The 10,163-nt window shown below is 39.6% G+C and overlaps 1 long non-coding RNA gene across 1 annotated transcript; it reads right to left on the reverse strand.

The window, feature by feature from the left end:
- Positions 1-7,100: 7,100 nt before the first annotated feature.
- LOC309529958 lies at positions 7,101-9,891 on the reverse strand. Its single transcript, XR_014218554.1, has 2 exons — positions 9,827-9,891; positions 7,101-9,547 (listed from the first exon to the last, which is right to left on the reverse strand). It is a non-coding gene; the product is annotated as an uncharacterized lncRNA (long non-coding RNA).
- Positions 9,892-10,163: the final 272 nt, after the last annotated feature.

The raw sequence follows: 10,163 nt of genomic DNA on the forward strand, positions 1-10,163 counted from the left end.
ATGTTAGCATCAGCTGCAAAGTTAGAATGTTATAAACAGCTAAACAGCCTTTTCGAAGAGGTATTGTCAGGCTTCAGGGCCAGCTTCCTTCTCACTTTGACCGTAGATAAGCAGTGCAAGATAAAGCAGTCTCTTACCAGCAACAGAAATGTTTAATGAACGCAGCAAAAGAACAAAAGACCATTCTCGCAGGGCAGGTGCTCCCAGTTAAGTTTCTCCCACTTCCCTCTAGTCACTTCCATCTTCGTCTCCTATTTACCCGATCTTTCAACCAATTAGCCTTCTGTGAAGTTACCTTATCCAATCTCCTAGCCCTGGGACTAAGAGGCTATATACCTTCCAGTGAGGGAGAATCGGTTAACTCTCTCTCCTCCCGTTCTGCCTCTTCTTGTTGTTCACCTCCCAATTCTGCCCAACTCCTGTCCTCTGAACTGTGTCCCTCAGCAAACCATTGTTCCAGGTCAATACTACTCTCTTGCTCCTGTGGAGCCCCAGGATCAGGGGGAGAGGGGGACGCCCACCACTCCTCACCAGAGTAGTACTCCCCAGCCTGATCTCTGACAGATGTTGGGTTACTGATGGTTTCTAAAACCGGCAGATATTAAGATTTTTTGGCATAAAGGTTTTTTCGTTATGCAGAAAAAGAAAAAAGGAGACCTTTACCTGTCACCCTTTATTATATCGGTACTGAGCAAGCTCTCTCTTTAACTTACAGAACTGTCACAGGCTGAAGGACTTTGACACGAGCGGATAGGTTAGGTGCTGAACCAAGCACCCAGGCATATATGTCTTTCATTGCCTACTAAGAGGAAATCACTGATTCAAGCTTAGATCACCCACATTCTTCAACTGAGCTTAATTTCACACCGTTCAGCAGAGAGCAAGGCATTAGAAACTGGAAGCAGAGGCTACAGCTGAACACCAGTAGATGGCTATGGCCTTCATGTCTCACCTGTGATTTTCCCGAGACATCTTGTTGTCAACAGAATGCTAGATTAGGGCAACATCCTTTGCACACTTACTAGGAAGTAAACACAGTTGAAGGCAATGGAATAAACATGCTTGTGCTACACCTGATATTTGGTCTTACCCAGAAAGTCCCTACTATTATTATTTATATAGGAAGTAAAGAGCTTTCTACTTCTGTACCTCCATGCTGGGAGTTTCTCAACATCACAAGTTTTGTCAGTCATACAGGAATTATTATTATTATTATTATTATTATTATTATTATTATTCATGCAGGGGGAAAAGTTGGGGAAAACTCAGACCATTCAGTCACTTAAAAGGTCTGCTTTAAAAGAAGAGGGGAGATGAAAAGTTCACCTAACAGTAGCATGCAGCAAAATAGGGGACTTCTGAGATTTGCACTCTAGCCAAGGTGAGGGGAATGTTAATTGTTGCAGGTGAAAAGGATTAAAAACAAACAAATCTTTATGCAGTCAGAATTTACCAGAATTCACTTACTTTGCTAATACAGTTGAAAATAGCTGTGGCATGTAAAAAAGAATGCAGTTTAAAAACACTTGACACTTCTGAGTAAAAAGCACATGCATATATCTATTGTAGCAGGCAGTTCCGTCCCCCGTCTCCCGCCCATTCTTCACACTTTGGCATTCCAGCTGGTCAAGGGAATATTCAGTATAAGAGCTGAAGAGAGGACTGCTGGCTAATTTTAGCACGTTGAGTAGGAAATTCCAGTTGTTTTACTATAATGTTTTCCCAAGAGGAACAAGGAAAACCCCACTTGCTTCTCTGATCAGCTGCAAAAAGTACAGCCAACATCCCAATTGTAGATTCCAAGTTATGTATTTTTATTACATTTCTTCAAACTCTTCTCCTCTTATTAAAGAATAAGCTCAATCGTTTATCCCAGCTGTATTTATTCTGCCAGTTTAGTCCCATTTCCTCAAAAGCAGCTTTGAAAATGAACTGCAGAAGTCCAGTACTACACATCTGCACTGCTTGAACATCTACTGCATTGCTGTAAACATAGTTAATGCAAAACAAGCTTTATTAGAAACCTTGGTGCACACTAGAGTTGCCACTTGAAAAGTTTTTCATATTTTACTTCATAAACCATTGCTTTTTAATAATTCATTTATGTCATTTGGCAGAAGACTTCCATGCAATCATAGAAACATATCTTTTACAATACCTTTCAAATCCAGAAACTGGTTACAACTTCTACCACGTACATATGGTAAATGGCTCTAACAAGCGTGCCCAGAATCGTACTGCAAAAGAACACCAAGTTCAGCACAGCCCATCCATCTGACATGACACTGATGTTTTCAAATTCAAATAATGTCCCCCCACACTAAATATGTTTAAAGAAAAAATGGATTAAGAAAAACACACTTTAGTTCTTTCCAAGGCTTATCTACCCATCTGTTGCTGAATTTTCAGAATACCTGCCCTCTTTGAGTATTCTTTGTGTGAAAGGGTTTGTTGGGGTGCTTTTCCTACGCATGGAGGCCTTGTGGGGTACAAAACTCTTGACTGTCCCACTGTCCTTTCACCACACTCAGTGTACATGATGCTAAAATGCAACTATAGAAATACTTGCTTGTGATTAAATGTTTCTCAATGATTAGTGTGCAGGAACAGATTCCTTTGCCTACGTCTGCCCACCACACATATGCAGGAGGCTGCTGCAAGTTCCCAGGTGGTGGTGGTATCTCCTCATCCAATAGACTATAGAACATGTGCAACAAACCTGCACCACATGCATACTACCAAATAGACTATCTAATGGTTTGTACATGATGCAGGCTGCCTACCCATGTGCTTCTCTATTCAGGGCTTATCCACACTTCCTCTTGTTCCACTGCTTTCAGGGAAAACACTCTTTAGCGTTCAATTGGAGAAGATAGAAATTCATTTCCCCCTCAACTGCCATTTGTTCTGATCTGCCTCTAAAGGGCGGATTTCCCCTTGGAAAGGAGCAGGGCAAGGTGAAAAACGCTCAGACCCATGCGTGGAAATCGTGGCTCAACAGAAGACCCCTTGGACCCATGCTTTCTAGGTATGGCACAAATGGAAGTGTGTATTGGTGCCACCAGTTCTGATAGCTGCCAATCATTTGTTTGGCAGGGGAAGAGTGATCCCCATCCACAATCAGCACGTGCACGGTTTGCTGCTGTGCAAGAGCAGGGCCGCTGTCTTCCATGTAATTAAAATTAATTTCCTAGTGCTTTCTTGTATTTCTTTTTCTTTAGATGCGCTCTGAGTTATGAAACACAAAATACCATATTTTTTGCACCATAACACTCACTTTTTTCCTCCTAGAAAGTAAGGGGAAATGTCTGTGCGTGTTATGGAGGGAATGCCTACGGGTGGCATGCCTACGGATTTTCCTCCTCTAAAAACTACGTGCATGTTATGGTCGGGTGCGTGTTATAGAGCGAAAAATATGGTAATGGTTTCTACTATGCTTATTCAAAACTGTTCAGAAATAATTTAGTTCCCAGAGCATTAAGCTAACTTCTTCATTTTTTTTCAAAGATACATACAGAAAGACACATACATACTTGACATAGATTTATCTCACCGCACAATATACATACACACACACACACACACACACACACACACACACATATATATATATTCCTTCAGGGAAATAGAGCCTTACAGAAATAATGCAGTTTATGCTAAAGGGCTGTGTTGAGCAAGATACTGGCAGCAGCACTGCTGCACCTTTTGTGTGCTTCAGCAAGTATGCAATGACATGTCAAATTGACTGATTAGGTAATACGTCGCCAATTTACATTATGCAAGTTTACCAGACAGGTATATAGGAGAAACAGTGACCCACCATTGGGAACAAATCTGCCAGGAGTAGAAAACAAACCTTGACAAAGATTTATTGCACAAAGGCAGGAAAGGAAAATACTGGGCGAGGAGGAAGCAAAGGAACTGGAGGGAAGGCTAACTTTAGAATGGGAAGGAGCCATGTCATGAACCTTCCTGTGAACTTTTCCTCTTCGCAAGGGTTACCAAAAGTGGCGTGGGATCCAGTCCTGTGCCATCGGCTTGAGTGAAACTTTGGTAATGTGTGAACTGAGCCCTCAGGGAGGGCCTCCTTCTTGTGTATGTGTTGCTTGCACTAGTGATGTGTCCCTTAGTAAACTCAGTGCACTTAAAAGTCTATAAAATTGTAAAAACAAATTCAGCAGGAATGCAGTATATTTGATTTATATATACTACACTCAAGGTTGTGTGCATGGATCTTTCTTTCGGGTTCACTCTTTTATCTGCACAAGCCTGTGAGTTGGGCTGAGAGACGGTGACTGACCCACTGAGCTTCATGGCTGAGTAGGGATTTGAGTCTGGGTTGCCATACTCAGACACTCTAGTCTAGCTGCTGTACCACACTGGTGCTTCTCGTACTTCAAAACGGCTCAGGCATACCTGCTCCCCTCTACACATTCTGAACACAGCCAAGGGGGTTTCAAGATGTGAGTGGAGAATGAACAATTTGAGGCCAAAGTTGCTACCAGGTAGTTTCCCACTTGAAACGTGCTGGGATAAAAAGTTTTATGAAAACATCCCCACAGACTTAGTTCACAGTTTAGTTACAGTGTGCTGAATATCACTAGAAAACGATCAATTTTCAGGATGAAATGTCTTGCCATTTTTATCATGCAAAACCACAATATCTTCTTGCCACTTCTTAAAAGCTGGTGTATTTATGAAGACAATGCCAAAGACTTATTTTGATATATAAAGCTCTAGATGTTAACGTCAGCTACCAAATCCTTTCTCTAGGTCTCACTATCCTATGGGAAAAGGTAAAAGGATAGGAGTTTTTTTTATGCTCAAGGGCTCCATCTTTAGTATTCTCTCTTATAAAAGGTGAAACAAATAAAGCCTTCCTCATTTGCTATGCTGTTTTAAGTGTTGGACGAGGTTTCATAACTAGCACTTAATTTATTACATGGATGTTTTCCTGTATTTTTAAACTTGTCATTGTAAGCTGCTCTGGGGATATTGCTTTAGAGTGGTTTATAAATATTCTACAGAAAATTAATTTAAAAATTCACAAGGCTATTTTGGGCCATGCTGAATTGGGAGTTTTATAACTGGAATTCTCAATTAAATTTTGTTCTTTGGGATCAGAGTGACAGTACATGGAGGTTAACTCTTTGCTCTGAACACATTCTTAACTTTAAAATCTCCTCTCCCTAAAGTAGAAAAATAAACAAGTTTTGCACCCACCTGACTACTAATTCTATACTGGGGTTTTGAGATGGAAACCACCGTTGTTCTCTGCTCAGTTTCCTTAATTTGTACATTTGCGTTTTAGTGATAATCTTTATTATAAATTTAGATACATTAGAAGTAGAACAGAACAGAATAGAATAGAAGTAGTTTCCTTTATATAATGTCATTTTTGGTACTTTCTAAGACATAGATTATCAGTTTCTATCTGGGGAAAGATAATTTACTGGATATTTTCAAACTGAATTAGAATTAGACATGCTTTCAGTTTGTACAAAATAAAGTTATTTTTATAAAATGGGTAAATCATACAATTTTATCACAAAGATCTGAATATAGAACTTGTCATTATTAGACAAAGCAAACGTATTCTAAATGTTAATGTAGAAATGCTAACTCAGGGCTATTTTCTTCTTATCAAACCAACACCAGTGTCAGACTCAAAAGAATAAAATAAAACTTGTCCATTTACTCAACAGTTCCCATTTTCCATTTATCTTTATTACACTTACCTTACTGGATCATGTTTTACAATTAAGAAGGAACTCTTAAAATGTTAACTGTGACTCTATGTAACTAAATATAGAGTAATAAATGACAGAATTATTTAAAGCAGACTACATTTAGAGTTATAAAACACTATAATCAAATTCTTACACTAAAATATATATTCTCACACTAAAATATATATTTAGTGTGTTGTACATGAACAGGAATGAGCATGGTTGGATGGAGATGTTCAGAAGCTTCTGAAACCAATTTGAAGATGGCTTATTTAAAACTAAGCATAGTTTGCCCACCTCATGTACACCATGTTAAACCATAGTTTACTGTGACATGCAAACACAGCCAATGTGTGAGTGTCTAATAAATAGGTCTAATGTATTACTAGATCTTATTCAAAATATTTTCCAAGCACAGGTTTCTTCACAAGTGTAATTTGTAGTAATGGGACACATTATGTTTGTTGTTCGTTTTTTAAAAAAGAATTGCTTCCTCAACTTTAGGGACTACCACCTAACACAGATAACACTGGCATTGGTGTTTATTTTGCCCTGAATATATATGGGTTGCTAAGTAGGTGATAATATGAGATATGTCCTGAAGATGAGTAGTATGAAGGTTGGTTGTCAGACATGAAGTTACCTGCTGCAGTCAGTCATCATTACTCCATTCAGTTAGCACTGCATGGGGAGAACAACGCTATCCATGCTGTGTGTCATGTCTGTGGAAGAGAAGCCTGCCCAGTGCATGAAGGCTGGAATACCCGATAGCTGGAACCCTTAAGGTTATAGACACTTCCATCACAGCAGTCATGGAAAGGAAATCCCAAGTCCGGTAAGTGTCTGTATATAAATTTCTGCAAACTGCAGATACACATTCCTCTCTTGGGTAATTAGATATTGCAAGCTGCCTTGTTTGTTAAACGCTGTACTGGGTATATGTGCATCTAATTATGCAAAATGTGTTGTTGTCTTTTTTAAAAGTTGTGAACTTCACATACTGACCCACTGTTGAATTCAAGATCAGGGAAGGAAGTCTGTCTCTGCAAATTATACTGCAGTTTCTCTATCCTTTGAAAATTAGAGATGCAGTGTCGAATACAGCACTAGAACGTGCATATACAGAAAGGTATCTTCATGCTTTGTGCAGTTTCAACCACCCTCCTGTGGAACTGACATCAAACCAAAGTCTGGAAAGCTGTGTAATAAAACCCCTTATAAATGCATTTGGAATAATGATTTAGGGTGTAAGGAAGCTATGCAAAATATCAGATGCAATCGACTTCTCTATCCTCAATGTGCAAAAAAAACAAAAAAAACCTTAATTAACTCTGGTGTCACTTTGTTTATACAAACAGAAAGAAGGCCTGGTCACATTGACATCATGCCATGTATTATTACACAATATTATATTACACTTTTAAATTGGGAAGGTCAAGTTCATCAATACGTAAGAAAGAACTCAAGAGAAAAGAATGTACTGCATACGTTATTAACACACTACTAGCCCAACAAATCAAAGTACAGAAAAGTAAAAATTCAATTAGAAAAACAAGCAAGAATATTAATTACATAGCCATTTTAAATTATGTTCAACATGAACAACACTGGATTTTACTAGTTTGCAAAAGAGTCTTTGAGCTACCTAAGGATGGTACATGCAGTTACTTCCTGCAGCCTGCATTCCTTACCATTAACAGCAGCCTCTTTTGTGTCTGTACTCCAATTTACACTGCTACCCCTGTATTCAATGGGGCTTTCTCTCTTATGTGATTAGGAACACTGCCCAAAATGTTGCAAATGTATTGAGTATGTTTGCCGATTTTGGTGTGCTCTGTGATGCAGGAGTAAAAAAAATCTATAGAAGAAGCAGCAGCAGCATTCCTAAAGTTGTGAAACAGTTTTATTTACACACACAAAATGAGAATTACAAATTAAAGCACTTCTTGGACTAAAAATAAATAAAACATTCCACCTACTTCTACCATGTGAACAGAACACATTTCCCACTAAAACAGCAGCATATAATGCTTACAAATACCGTAAGGTTTTGTTTTTTAAAGAAAAGTTGTAAAGATAAACACACTTTGTCCTAAGGTAATTCATTACATACTGAAGGGTCCAGGGGAGGATTTATATACCGAAGCATCAGACAAACAAAAAACTGAAACTTGGGTGTGCACATAGTCACCAGGGAGAAATTGAAAAGCCCCAGTGCATCATGGTGGGGTCAGGGAGGGTCCACAAGGCTCTTTGAATCTCATTTGTAGACTCTTTAGTTATTTTTTGTGGCTAGGTATGCAGCAGCCCTTGCACCTTGTAGAGTACTAGTCTTTGCTGAGTTTCCCGATCTCTGACTCCTCCCACAAGGGTCCAATGGCCCATCAAAGTAGGACCTCAAGGGCTGAGGTGCAAGGGCTGCCCCACATAATGGACACACAGAAGCACTTCCTGTTTTTATACAGCGCAGCTGGATCTTGCTGTTGGCACTGCAACAACAGGCGAACCAGCCCCCCTGTTGTACTACTACACCTCTTGGTGTGTAGAATTCTTTGCTCTCAAGCCAATTAATGCAAATTTGATACAAACAAAACACGGTTCTCTTGCATGTTTCATTTAAAACATTTGTAGATTGCTTCTCTATAATATCAAAGCAGTTTACAGCAAACAAGCAACAGAATAATAAAGCCACTTAAATATCAATCGAAAACAGTTTGCACTCCCAACCCCCACCCCAACCTCCAGACCCAGCCAATAAAATAAAACCATCCAAACGCTCACTGGTGAAAAATGGATTTACCCTGTTTCGTTTTGAAGAGAAAAAAACACACCCAATGAAAGATGGTGATTTCCTAACATACTCAGAGAAGAGGTCCGAAAGTTTACACCTATTATTATAAAAGGGCCCGATCCCATCTGTTGCAGTGCTAGAACCATGAGCAGTGCCAGTTGCACTCATCTAATCTTGCCTGGTGTGTGTGTACAAAACGGGAGAAGGTAACGAGTATATGGCCACATAGAACTTGAAAGATTTAAGAAAAATCTTGGAAACAAATAGGTAAACAAAGTATGGAAACAAACAAGCAACCGGATGAAATGGTCTTGGCACAGGTTGAATATAGGATTGCATCACTTCCTGGCTAAACCTTATATATCTGCTTTATTAAATAATATCTTCTGTGCACTGGTATCTCTAGCATGGGCTCACTTGTTCTTTTGCAAGTCACTACCTCACGCAGGATTAACCTGAAGGATGGATAAGAGGGATGCTACATAGAGAATCCTGCATCATGAAGGAACACTAAGAACATTTAAGTAAGAAGGTGTTTTTAATTTCGAAGGGGGTTGCAAAAAGGGTGATTGGTGTGGTACACATTTCATGAATGCCTCCTCAAATAAGTCTCCAACATCACAGAATTGGTGCCAGTCTCACCCTCGTTCCAAATGCCAGGAGGCATCTGCTGAACAGTAAATCCAAGGACAAAACTGGAATTTTATACATACTTTTTACAGGATAAACCGGAATAAACTCATAGCTATACTCTTTGTGGATGTGAAGCTACCAGCTTTGAAAGAAAATCTGGCATCGGCACCAACACTCCAGTACAAGTCCCATCCCCACTTCCAAGCCTGCAGTAGTACCACTGATCAGCCATCACTGAGACATTTGTAAGATTAATCCAGGTAAGAGGGAGGTCTAAAACCAAAAGGTACTGCTCATATTTTGTTTCTGTATAAACACACATTTGGAGGGGGGAGGCCTGCAAAGATATGCTAGTGCAGCCTTCCCCAAGCTGGTGCCCTTCAGATGTTTTGAACTACAACTCCCATCAGTCCTAGTCAGCAAGCTGTGCTGATGCTAATAGTAGCTGTCCCAAACATCTGGAAGGAACCAGTATGGGGAAGGCTGTGCCAGTGTCTCCCAGCACAGAGGCATGAAAGCTCTGAAGAAGCTACTTTTCTTACTGAAAAGGCATTTGAAGGGTAGTATATAAATCTAAAAAACAAAAGCCCGCTGTCCTCAAATGTCTTTCCAACTGGACTGAGATGTGGAAAGGTTTGCCTTAAATGCACTGGAAGGCTATTTGTGAGCACACTTTTCACTCTAGATTCATCAAGGCTCTGGTTGGTTTAAGATAACAAAGGAGGAAATGAAGCCCTTTCTACTGAGGAGGCTGAGAAGCTGCACAGACAACAATTTTAGCAGACACCTTCAATTATCATTCTATAAAATACTCTTTACTATTTAGTAAAAGATGTCCAAGCTATCTGGGGTGAAAGAGAAGTTTGGTCTTTTGTATGGACTAACCCTTACTAGAACAGGCTGTGTGTGTGTTGAAGAAGCATATTCCTTGGTTCTGGCAGAGTCTTCTTAATCCATCCTGCTTCAGAGTTCTCCCTCACGTCCCATGGAAGAAATCTTAAGTTTTCTGG

The sequence above is a fragment of the Podarcis vaucheri genome (assembly GCF_965113315.1).
Source record: "Podarcis vaucheri genome assembly, chromosome: 3".
In the NCBI taxonomy this organism is placed as follows: domain Eukaryota; kingdom Metazoa; phylum Chordata; class Lepidosauria; order Squamata; family Lacertidae; genus Podarcis; species Podarcis vaucheri.